General features: G+C 41.9%; 1 pseudogene; it reads left to right on the top strand.

Annotated features, from left to right (window-relative positions):
• The first annotated feature begins 594 nt into the window (after positions 1-594).
• LOC144308857 (AMMECR1-like protein pseudogene) lies at positions 595-5,908 on the top strand (annotated as a pseudogene).
• Positions 5,909-9,090: the final 3,182 nt, after the last annotated feature.

Raw genomic sequence — 9,090 nt, 5'->3', positions numbered from 1 at the left:
ACATATCTCGTATTTTGGGAGATCCCAAAATTAAATTGAGTATGTTGAAGGGAATCTAGAAGTGGAAAATATATCTAAGACGTGTAATTGTAGAAATATGACTGGGTGATGGGCACTGAGGGGGGCATTTGATGGGATGAGCACTGGCTGTTATGCTATATGTTGGCAAATTGAACTGCAATAAAAAGAAATTTAAAAAATAAAAAAAGAAATATAAAAGTCAAAAAGGAAGAAACTTAAAAATGAAGAGCTGGTAAAATATTGTAGTTAAGGTGGGAAAAGAGAAAAACATATTGGAAATTTTTAGTCTGATATAAAAACAAGTTGTAATGGAAAAAGGAAAAAAAAATCAAAAAAGGGTGGGAGGGTACCCTCTAGTTCTATATATTATACTCCCTCGATTTTCCCTTGGTCCTGGAGCTTTCCAGCGCTGCTTGGTCAAGAACTTGCTCTTCCCGTGTTCTTCCAGCTGCTCTTCTGGGGGAGGGTCTGTTGTGCTGATTCTCAGGTGTGTGTACAGAGGGAGATGCCCCGCCCCCTGCCTGGTGCCAGTCTCAGTGGGAGCTGTTTATCCTGTGAGGTCTCTGTTCCCTGATGGCCCTGCCTCTCTCAGACATAGGGCGAAACAAGGAGGAACAACAACAATGGCAGTGGCCAGAATTCCAGCTCTGGAGTCAGTTACCCACTAGTAACGAATGCAATCTCCCAGTCCACACTGGCCTGGATGCTCCTGGGGCAGGCGCGGGTGCTCTCATCTGCACAGCTTGGGGGTGCCGGGTGGCAGGAGAGTCCTCGCTGCCTGGCCCCTCCCCGCTTTCACCTGTCTTGGGGGAAGTGTAGGATTGTGGGCTGTGCCTGCTCGGGCACCCTGGGATCCGAGGCCTGTGCTGCTGGAATCGTACTCCCAGGATGTGCGGCTCCTAAAGGCAGCAGGGTGCAGACAACTCCGTTCCCAGTCATCCGCCTAACCAACTGGCTTCTCCCAAATGCCCTGCCAGCTGCACACTCCAGCTCTTTACTGAGATCAGTCCACAGTTTGTGGTACACTTTCCCCTGGGTGCATTTCCTCTATTAGTGACTTTGGGAAACTGGAGGCTTCACTGCCCCTCCTGCGATTCTGCCCGGTTTCCCTGCTAAGTGCCTTTTCATCTGGGAGGATTTTTTAAAGTTCCCGCTTCTCCGGGCCGGGCTTTCCTGTCCTGGAGGCTCTCACCCCTGGCCTTAGCCCGGCTCCTCACAGTGCCACCCGCCCCCCCGGATTATTTTTTATTTTATTTTTTCCACCTTTCTACCTTGCTAGAAGTGAAAACCCTTCTCTCCCTAGTGTTCTGGCTGTTCTCTCTTTAAATCTCAGGTCAAATTCATAGGTGTTCAGGATGATTGGAAAGTTTTCTAGGTAAGCTGGTGGGACCAGGCGAGTTGAGGACTCTACTCCTCCGCCATCTTGCCCCCTGCCTTCCCTTGTAGTTTAGGGATTTCCTTTCCCTTGCTGCGTTCGGGATTCTTGACTTATCTCTATATTTTAAAAAGTGTACTACTATATGTCATGGTGTTTGCTCATTTTTGTTGAATTTGGTGGGAGTTCTTTGTGCCTCCTGGATTTGGATGTCTATTTTCTTCCTTAGAATAAGGGAATTTTTCAACTAGAATTTTCTCAATAAACCTTCTGCTCCTTTCCCCCTTTCTTCTTCTTTGGAGACTCCTGTAATATCAATGTTATTATGCTTTATGGAGTGTCTGAGTTCCCTAAGTCTACATTCATGATCCAATTTTTATTTCCCTCTTCAGCTTCATTATTTTCCATAATTTTATCTTCTACGTCCCTGGTACGTTCCTCTACTTCTTCCATCCTTGTTGCCATATATCCAGTTGGCTTTGGATCTCAGTTACAGCATTCTTTACTTCAGCTTGACTAGTTTTTAGTTCTTTTATCTCTGTAGTAAGGGATTCTCTGGTGTTTTCTATGCTTTCTTCAAACCCAGCTTGTATCATTATGATTGTTGTTTCAAATTCTTGCTCAGACATATTACTTATACCTGTTTTTATTAGATCCCTGGCCATGACCTCTTCATATTCTTTCTTCTGGTTTGAATTCTTCAGTCTCAGAATTTTGTCACTATTTTGGGGGGGTTTGTGTTAGGAATGTCTGTTATATTTCTTGCTCCTGAGAGTAATGGCTATTATTAAGAAGAGGTCTTGGGATCCCTGGGTGGCGCAGCGGTTTGGCGCCTGCCTTTGGCCCAGGGCGCGATCCTGGAGACCCGGGATCGAATCCCACGTCGGGCTCTCGGTGCATGGGGCCTGCTTCTCTCTGCCTGTGTCTCTGCCTCTCTCTCTCCCTCTGTTACTATCATAAATAAATAAATTTTGAAAAAAAAAAAAAAGAAGAGGTCTTATACTGTCCAGGGCCTGGCACTTCAGGAAGTGTTTCAGAGTGTTGTTGTATTTTGTTTGCTCTTTCTCTCAGGTCAGTGCTCTGCAGAGTTTTTCTTTGCCTGTGGTGGGGAGTGTTTGGACCTTGTCCATTGCATGGCATTTTAACTAGGTGTGCTTTGGTCTGCTTGTTAAAATAAGCCTGATCCTATTTTCAATAGAGCTGAAACTTTGCAGCACTCTATGATTGGTAGATTTGGTGCATGCAAGGATTTATGCTTGTCTTCTGGGAGAGGGACCTGCTATGCTGGTTCTCAGATTGACTTGTCCTAGTAAAAATGCACCTGTAAGATACAGTGGGGCAGGGCTTGATGTAAGCAACTCTAACCTCCACTGGGGGCCCTGTGTTGTTCACTGAAATCTGTCTGTGCTGATGTGTCAGGCAGGGGTGGGGGGAATACTGTCACCTGGCTCTCTCATCCCTGGAGAGGGGAATTCACACCCACCACTGTTCAAGAAGCCCTCAGAGAAGAGCTAAAAATCTCCCCTCTTGTGTCCCAGACTTCTATCAGTACCCTGCTTTCACTCTGTCTGTGTCTGAGCCATATGCCTGCCTGGTGGCACAGTACTCTTGTTTCAAAAACTCCAAATTTTAGGGAACCTGCATGGCAGGGACTCCTGCTGACCCTCTGGGGGAGGGTCTCACTACGCAGTGGCTGGTACTGGTTTGTCCCAGAAAAGCAGTCACACAACCATGCAGGAGCTCAGTTTACGTTACAGTGCAGCCAAAAACTAGTTTACAGTTTAGCTGCCTTTAGCAGGTACCTGTGCTGCTATGCTAATTAACAGAGTTGCTAAATGATGCCCTCCTTTTGTCCCTTGAAAGACAGTGCCACCCCTCCCAAATGCACTCCAAAAAGGGTAAATGTTTCTCTGCTGTGACCCAGAGGATCCTTAGAGTATAGTATACACTCCTGCACCTCTGCCATCTTCCCCACAGGAGCACTGCTAAGCCTGCCAGGCACCACCCTAGCAATGGTGTGGATTTCTAAAACTTCAGACTTTGAGCTCTACTGCTTGTAAAAACTTGTGATAGTCAAACCCTTTCCTTTCCCTGAGTCAGTGGTTTTGGGGAAATGTTTTTCTTTCTCAATCCCCTGAATGCTGCTTTCTCTTTCTCTCTGTCCTCTTTCCATGATCAGGGCTCCTTCCCCTCCACAGCACTTGCAATTCTTTTCTCCCCCAAATCAACGAACTCCCCACAGTTCCTACCTTCCACAATGTGGCCATTTTTCTCCCTCTAGATGTTCTGTTTGTTCTCTCAGTCCTCAGGTCGATTTCTTGTGTAGTTCAGAATAGTTTTATATTTATCTAGCTGCATTTGAGGGACAAAGCAAGCACAGAGCCCCCCTACTACTCTGCCATCTTCTCTCTCTCTCTCTCTCTCTCTCTCTCTCTCTCTCTCTCTCTTTTTTTGATGTGTCTGGCTACAGGCTTATCAATTTTGTTGATCTTTTCAAAGAACTAGTTCCTGGTATCATTAATCTGTTCTTTTTTTTTTTTTTTAGTTTTTATATTACTTATTTCTGCTCTAATGTCTATTATTTCCTTCCTTCTTCTGGTTTGGTGGTTTTGTTTGTTCTTATTTTTCTAGATCCTTTAGGTGTAAGGGCAGGTTTTTATCTGAAATTTTTCTTGCTTCTCCATGTAGGCCAGTATTGCTATAAACTTCCCTCTTAGAACCACTTTTGCTGCACCCCAAAGATTTTTGACCACTAGTTTTTCATTTTCATTTGTTTCCATGTACTTTTTTGTTTCTTTTATTTCCTGGTTGATCCATTAATTTTTTAGTAGCATGTTATTTAACCTCCATGTTTTGTGCTCTTTCCAGATTTTTTCGATGGTTTATTTCTAGTTTCATATTGTTGTTGTCAGTAAAGATGCCTGGTATGACTTTAATATTTTTGAATTTGTTGAAAATTATTTTGTGACTTAATATGTGATCTCTTCTAAAGCACTTGACAAAGTACAGCATCATTTCTTCATTAAAAGTCTTCACAGTGTAGGGATAGAAGGAACATACCTCAATATCATAAAAGACATCTATGAAAAGCCCACAGCAAATATCATTCTCAACGGGGAAAAAGTGAGAGCTTTTCCCCTAAGGTCAGGAACACATCAGGAATGTCTACTCTCACCACTGTTATTCAACATAGTACTTGAAGTCCTAGCCTTAGTAATCAGACAACAAAAAGAAAAAAAAAGACATCTGAAATGGCAAAGAAATAAAACTCTCATTCTTCTCAGATGACATGATACTCTATGTGGAAAATCCAAAAGACTCCACCCCCAAATTGCTAGAACTCATACAGGAATTCAGCAAACGGGCAGGATATGAAATCAATGTACAGAAATCAGTTGTATTTCTATACACGAGCAATATTGAAGAGTCAATCCCATTTACAATTGCACCAAAAACTATAATATACTGAGGAATAAACTTAATCAAAGAGGCAAAGGATCTGTACTTAGAAAACTATACACCATTCATGAAAGAAATTGAGGTTCTGCCGCATTCCAGACCTCAAACACTAAATTAGGATAGGAAAAAGATATTGTGTTCCTCCACTCAAGCCCAGGTTGGCAGTAGGCTGTCTTGGGGTCAGGAAGCCCAAATCATCTGGAAATGGAATACATAGTAATGGAAAACAGTCCTCAACTGTCCTTGACTCTAGTTCAGAAGCTCCTCAAAACCACCAGCAGCAGTCAGGAGAATGTATCAGACTTAAGTCTGGGGCTTAGAAACTCTCCCATTACACAAAAGTATAACTCAAAACATCTCTCACAAATGAATCCCAAATCTGGAGCAATGAGTACTCCACCCTGGCCCAATAGAACTGCCAACACCACCAAGAATCTGGTGGTGATTAAAGAGACATGCTGCTACTATTTTGACATTTTCTGTTGTCACTCCTATGGCTTTCCACAGCCACAACTTCCTAGATTCACCAATGACCCCTATCTGCTCTTTGTGATGTGGATGACAGGGCAGGACACATAGTCCTGAGGTTGCATTGGAACATTCTCAGCTGTGAATCTTTATTCAAACTCAGGAAACATATGTTAACTAGTGCATTTATCACAGCTGATCCCCAAGCCCCTCAACCTGAGAGTAGCTGCCTAAACTTTTCTCTCTTGTCTCCTTCCTTATTAACTTTGAGGTTACCAGTGATTACCATAGAGGGCTATGGGATTCAAATTGAATTCATCAATCAAAAAAGCATCAAATTACAGCTACATATGTACCTGAGGTTGCTAAGAAACAAGACTGGGATCAAATCCAGACAATAGGCTCCTTGCCCAGGAAAGGTGGCCTTAAGGCTCCAATTACCAGAGAACTCAGAAAAACAATCAAACATACCAGTTACCAAAGTGAGAAGGTGACAATCAGTTATGCAGAGTATATTGTTTCTCAACAGCACTGTTTCCAGAATCACACTCTTCATACCCCACCCCATACAATCATTACTGCTGATATATGAGCTGCATGACCAGTCCCATCCCTTTGTGGCCACCAGTGGCTATGATATCATTGAGGACTTGGTTTCAGTTCTTTATAGGACTTGAGAACAAAAATTATACAAGATGAGTCTACCTTGCTTAATTTGCTGGAAATCTTCACTGCATCAGGGCAAAATACCAAATAGTTCATTTTATTCTATGTCATTCAAACTTGCATGTGGTATATTTTCCATTCCCATTGTTGCTGATTCTAAATAACCATTAACAAGTTTCTCCTCCATCTTGTCTATTCTTCATTCATTTGGTGGCAAAGTTCATAGAAGTTGTTGGGGACTTGGAAATGCTTTGAAAATATTGTTGCAAAGACATTAATGAAATGATTCATAGGAGGAGGTAGCTAGGTGGAAGAAAGGGCCCAAAGAATGATACACCAGTTTTCAACAATGTGTTTAGAGAACAAACTCTTAAAGTGGATTGGATATCAAGCCGGTGAACACAATGTTTTCATAAATTTATTTTTAAAAATTTAGTGTGGTGATACTATGGCTTTCCTAAATGGGCAAATATCCAAATCAGAAGATCTTTTGAATTTTATTCTTTCAGGAATGGGGAAGGGACACAATCTAAGAAGTGATACTCATGTTTTTCTAAGCATTGCTGTCTGATTTCTTGGAAGAAATGCATAAGGATGAGCAGATTGGCTTGGCACCATCATCTGTTGTTCACAAGGATATGGAATGTGCAATAAAAATGTGAGACTGGGGATCCCTGAGTGGCGCAGCGGTTTGGCGCCTGCCTTTGGCCCAGGGCGCGATCCTGGAGACCCGGGATCGAATCCCACGTTGGGCTCCTGGTGCATGGAGCCTGCTTCTCCTTCTGCCTGTGTCTCTGCCTCTCTCTCTCTCTCTCTCTCTCTCTCTCTCTCTCTCTGTGACTATCATAAATAAAAATTTAAAAAAAAATGTGAGACTGATCAGAATGCTCAAATCAGACTGCATCACTCCCTCTTATTGTTGCAGTGTATTCTCATACCCTGTCATGTACAATGTTAATGAAAAAAAGCTTCTGAAGATGAAGGGATCATCTAATGATTTCCTGCTGCTTAGAATAATAAACGTCTTGTTATAAACAAATGTAATGACAGTTACTCTTGGGTGCCATGAATTGATGTCAGAGTGGTCAGCTCTGGACTAAACTACCCACCTCTATGATATTGGTTATGCAAATATTTACAATGCCATGCTCTTGAAGCTTAGTCTTCCTTGTAGAAATGCTGCTGTATTTGTCTTCTCCAACGTACAGTGTGTTTTTAAATTTAAATTTTATTTCATTGACGGTGGTGTATGATTCCTGTATTTTAAGAAAATGAACAGAAGATTTAAAAACCCATGAAATGGCAAGGGGGAGAATCAGTGAACAAAAATTGAGCTGATTAAGCCCAGCATCACACCGAAGTGAACTCTGTGGTTTTGGGAAGTGAAGAAATCTTATTCTCTGTGTAGTTCTTTATGCTTTCATACAAATTCAGCAGTGTAAATATTCAAGTTCATCTTGCCTTGTCAAGAGGACTCAGGAGTTGGCCAAGGAAAGCTATTGACTCCATAAGGAATGGGCACTGCCAGTTTCCATCCTGAATGGACCTAGTTAAACAATCTGGAAATGTACAGTTATGATCACCTCATAAAGATATGCAGCAGGTGGTTCTCAGGAAAAATACTAAGTCTGGATCATCTATGTGGCAGCTTTACATAGGGAGATGACAGCTCTGAACTGGAACTAGACTGCCTACCACATGCCTGAGTGAGGAGGGTGAGGAGAGTGACCACATGTGGTGTGAGTGGTAGGTTTAAAGAAATAGGAAATGCATTCTGCTTAGTGTTTTCTTTTTCCTTAGATTGTTCAGCTGAATAGTAGGTAATCATTGTTTTTTTTTTCAGCAAGCTTTATGCCCAGTATTATGGGGCTTGAATTCACAACCCTGATATCAAGAGTTGCATGCTCCACTGACTGAGCCAGCTAGGCACCTCAAATCTTAAGAAATAGTCTTTTTCTTAAATGATTGACTGTAAGTGAACATGTAACTTTATTTATTTTAAGTAATCTCTATGTCCAATGTGGGGCTTGAACTCATAACCCCAAGATCAAGAGTCATATATACTACTTACTGACTGAGCCAGCCAGAGCCAGCTAGGTGCTCTAGTAACCTTTATTTTAAAGGAACCAATCCTACTTGGCTGGTTTGGTTTGGAGTTCATTTCATCCCCAATTGTGAGTGCCTTTGGTCTGAAAAAGTGGGTTTGTCTCATAATATCTGCACATAGTGTTGAAGTTTTGGAATATAGGTGAGATCCGGAGCCAATGACCAAGAAAGAATTCTTGAGACGTCTTTGGTGCAAAACGGTGGTTTTATTAAAGCATGGGGACAGGACCTGTGGGCAGGAAGAGCTGCTGCCCCCAGCCTGTGAGGGGTGGCTGATTATATACCTAGGAGTTGAGAGGGTTTTGAGGATAGCATACTCTCTAATGAAGTTTGGAAGCAAGGTTTCCAAGACCTTGAGGGGGCTAGTATTGTTGGGAAAGGGTCACTTATTACAGTCTAATAAGTTATGAAACACTGAGTTATGAAACACTTCAGATGTATATCGGCAGGCCATGTGCTTGGAGGGTGATTGCCAACATGTATTTTGGGGGTTTAGAGATAAAAGGAAATTTCTGAAGGAATTTTTATATGTTAAAGTAGACTTACAGGATCCTGGAGGTTGGGCTAAGATTGTCTTCTGCCCTTAGCAAAGTATGAACATCGAGGCAGTTGAGTCTGTAGAGGGATGTCACTCTCCCTGTTTCAAGGACTTGTCAATGTGCTTTGTCCTCAGCTAGTCCTCTGTTCCCTTATCAATAGGACATTCTCTCTGTAATTATGAATTTTCCTTGTTTTACATAAACTCAAATGTTTTAAACAAACATTTTATTTTGGAGTAATTTTAGATATACAGATAAGTTGCAAAGATAGAGACTTTCTGAATACCCCTCATCTGGTTTCCCCAGTTGTTAACATCTACATTTGTCAAAACTAAGAAACAAACATTGGTACATGATTATAAGTATACTCTAGGATTTATGTGGATTTTACCACTTTGTTCACTGTCTCTTTCTTTGCAGGTTTCAATCCAAGATGCCACATTGCATTTAGTTGTC

This window comes from Canis aureus, chromosome X (assembly GCF_053574225.1).
Source record: "Canis aureus isolate CA01 chromosome X, VMU_Caureus_v.1.0, whole genome shotgun sequence".
NCBI lineage: Eukaryota > Metazoa > Chordata > Mammalia > Carnivora > Canidae > Canis > Canis aureus.
This window is presented reverse-complemented; position numbering and strand designations above follow the sequence as displayed.